Raw genomic sequence first — 4,310 nt, 5'->3', positions numbered from 1 at the left:
GGTATAACATCTCTGCTTGCTGTATGTATGTCATCTGCTGAACTCTCATCTTGAAACCATTTCTATGGTATAACATCTCTGCTTGCTGGATCTATGTCATCTGCTGAACTCTCATCTTGAAACCATTTCTATGGTATAACATCTCTGCTTGCTGGATCTGTGTCATCTGCTGAACTCTCATCTTGTAACAATTTCCATGGTATAACATCTCTGCTTGCTGGATCTATGTCATCTGCTGAACTCTCATCTTGAAACCATGTCTATGGTATAATGTGTCTGCTTGCTGTAACTATCTGTGTTCTGTTATTTGATGCATTGTATTCAATAGTCACTGTCTGCCCTTCCATCGTTGTAGACTTTATCTGATGGTGAAAGGTGTTATACTATGTCAGGTATAGTGTGTTAGGTTTGTGTCTTTGATCAGCTATCCACTCCCTGGTGAGCTGAGCAGCAGCCAATTTAGTCACAAGCAGCTCCCACAATCCCTCTCACCTGATGCTATAGTCCTTCCTATAAATCTAGATGCATCATAAGGGGTGCACGTAGTGTGGGGTGCACGCACGTGTCCTCTTCAGCAAAGTGTCCTGTTCGACAAGTGTCTGACAGTCATTTCAATGGCAACCGACTAACGTCCATCCATCTCTTCTATCTTAACACAGGTATGACATCTCTGCTTGCTGTATCTATGTCATCTGCTGAACTCTCATCTTGAAACCATTTCTATGGTATAACATCTCTGCTTTCTGTATCTATGTCATCTGCTGAACTCTCATGTTGAAGCCATTTCTATGGTATAACATCACTGCTTGCTGGATCTATGTCATCTGCTGAACGCTCATCTTGAAACCAGTTCTATGGTATAACATCTCTGCTTGCCGGATCTATGTCATCTGCTGAACTCTCATCTTGAAGCCATTTCTATGGTATAACATCTCTGCTTGCTGGATCTATGTCATCTGCTGAACTCTCATCTTGAAGCCATTTCTATGGTATAACATCACTGCTTGCTGGATCTATGTCATCTGCTGAACGCTCATCTTGAAGCCATTTCTATGGTATAACATCTCTGCTTGCTGGATCTATGTCATCTGCTGAACTCTAATCTTGTAACCATTTCTATGGTATAACATCTCTGCTTGCTGGATCTATGTCATCTGCTGAACTCTCATCTTGAAACCATTTCTATGGTATAGCTTCTCTGCTTGCTGTATCTATGTCATCTGCTGTACTCTCATCTTGAAACCATTTCTATGGTATAACATATCTGCTTGCTGGATCTATGTCATCTGTTGAACTCTCATCATGAAACCATTTCTATGGTATAACATCTCTGCTTGCTGGATCTATGTCATGTGCTGAACTCTCATCTTGAAACCATATCTATGGTATAACATCTCTGCTTGCTGGATCTATGTAATCTGCTGAACGCTCATCTTGAAACCATTTCTATGGTATAATATATCTGCTTGCTGGATCTATGTCATCTGCTGAACTCTCATCTTGAAACCATTTCTATGGTATAGCTTCTCTGCTTGCTGTATCTATGTCATCTGCTGTACTCTCATCTTGAATCCATTTCTATGGTATAACATCTCTGCTTGCTGGATCTATGTCATCTTTTGAACTCTCATCATGAAACGATTTCTATGGTATAACATCTCTGCTTGCTGGATCAATGTCATGTGCTGAACTCTCATCTTGAAACCATTTCTATGGTATAACATCTCTGCATGCAGGATCTATGTCATCTGCTGAACTCTCATCATGAAACCATTAATATGGTATAACATCTCTGCTTGCTGGATCTATGTCATCTGCTGAACGCTCATCTTGAAACCATTTCCATGGTACAACATCTCTGCTTGCTGGATCTATGTCATCTGCTGAACTCTCATCTTGATACCATTTCTATGGTATAGCATCTCTGCTTGCTGGATCTATGTCATCTGCTGAACTCTCATCTTGAAAAGATTAATATGGTATAACATCTCTGCTTGCTGGATCTATGTCATCTGCTCAACGCTCATCTTGAAACCATTTCTATGGTATAACATCTCTGCTTGCTGGATCTATGTCATCTGCTGAACTCTCATCTTGAAACCATTTCTATGGTATAACATCTCTGCTTGCTGGATCTATGTCATCTGCTGAACGCTCATCTTGAAACCATTTCTTTGGTATAACATCTCTGCTTGCTGGATCTATGTCATCTGCTGAACTCTCATCTTGTAACCATTTCCATGGTATAACATCTCTGCTTGCTGGATCTATGTCATCTGCTGAACTCTCATCTTGATACCATTTCTATGGTATAACATCTCTGCTTGCTGGATATATGTCATCTGCTGAACTCTCATCTTGAAACCATTTCTATGGTATAACATCTCTGCTTGCTGGATCTATGTCATCTGCTGAATGCTCATCTTTAAAACATTTCTATGGTACAACATCTCTGCTTGCTGGATCTATGTCATCTGCTGAACTCTCATCTTGATACCATTTCTATGGTATAACATCTCTGCTTGCTGGATCTATGTCATCTGCTGAACTCTCATCTTGAAACCATTTCTATGGTATAACATCTCTGCTTGCTGGATCTATGTCATCTGCTGAATGCTCATCTTGAAACCATTTCTATTGTACAACATCTCTGCTTGCTGGATCTATGTCATCTGCTGAACTCTCATCTTGTAACCATTTCTATCGTATAACATCTCTGCTTGCTGGATCTATGTTATCTGCTGAACTCTCATCTTGAAACCATTTCTATGGTATAACATCTCTGCTTGCTGGATATATGTCATCTGCTGAACTCTCATCTTGAAACCATTTCTATGGTATAACATCTCTGCTTGCTGGATCTATGTCATCTGCTGAACTCTCATCTTGAAACCATTTCTATGGTATAACATCTCTGCTTGCTGAATCTATGTCATCTGCTGAATGCTCATCTTGAAACCATTTCTATGGTACAACATCTCTGGTTGCTGGATCTATGTCACCTGCTGAACTCTCATCTTGATACCATTTCTATGGTACAACATCTCTGCTTGCTGGATCTATGTCATCTGCTGAACTCTCATCATGAAACCATTTCTATGGTATAACATCTCTGCTTGCTGGATCTATGTCATCTGCTGAACTCTCATCTTGAAACCATTTCTATGGTATAACAACTCTGCTTGCTGGATCTATGTCATCTGCTGAACGCTCATCTTGAAACCATTTCTATGGTACAACATCTCTGCTTGCTGGATCTATGTCATCTGCTGAACTCTCATCTTGATACCAGTTCTATGGTATAGCATCTCTGCTTGCTGGATCTATGTCTTCTGCTGAATTCTCATCTTGATACCATTTCTATGGTATAACATCTCTGCTTGCTGGATCTATGTCATCTGCTTAACTCTCATCTTGAATCCATTTATATGGTATAACATCTCTGCTTGCTGGATCTATGTCATCTGCTGAACTCTCATCTTGAAACCATTTCTATGGTATAACATCTCTGCTTGCTGGATCTATGTCATCTGCTGAACGCTCATCTTGAAACCATTTCTATGGTATAACATCTCTGCATGCAGGATCTATGTCATCTGCTGAACTCTCATCATGAAACCATTAATATGGTATAACATCTCTGCTTGCTGGATCTATGTCATCTGCTGAACGCTCATCTTGAAACCATTTCCATGGTACAACATCTCTGCTTGCTGGATCTATGTCATCTGCTGAACTCTCATCTTGATACCATTTCTATGGTATAGCATCTCTGCTTGCTGGATCTATGTCATCTGCTGAACTCTCATCTTGAAAAGATTAATATGGTATAACATCTCTGCTTGCTGGATCTATGTCATCTGCTCAACGCTCATCTTGAAACCATTTCTATGGTATAACATCTCTGCTTGCTGGATCTATGTCATCTGCTGAACTCTCATCTTGAAACCATTTCTATGGTATAACATCTCTGCTTGCTGGATCTATGTCATCTGCTGAACGCTCATCTTGAAACCATTTCTTTGGTATAACATCTCTGCTTGCTGGATCTATGTCATCTGCTGAACTCTCATCTTGTAACCATTTCCATGGTATAACATCTCTGCTTGCTGGATCTATGTCATCTGCTGAACTCTCATCTTGATACCATTTCTATGGTATAACATCTCTGCTTGCTGGATATATGTCATCTGCTGAATGCTCATCTTTAAAACATTTCTATGGTACAACATCTCTGCTTGCTGGATCTATGTCATCTGCTGAACTCTCATCTTGATACCATTTCTATGGTATAACATCTCTGCTTGCTG

This window comes from Phyllobates terribilis, unplaced genomic scaffold (assembly GCF_046119375.1).
Source record: "Phyllobates terribilis strain yellow unplaced genomic scaffold, ASM4611937v1 Scaffold_1570__1_contigs__length_255447, whole genome shotgun sequence".
Taxonomy (NCBI): domain Eukaryota; kingdom Metazoa; phylum Chordata; class Amphibia; order Anura; family Dendrobatidae; genus Phyllobates; species Phyllobates terribilis.
Note: the sequence above shows the minus strand (reverse complement) of the source record.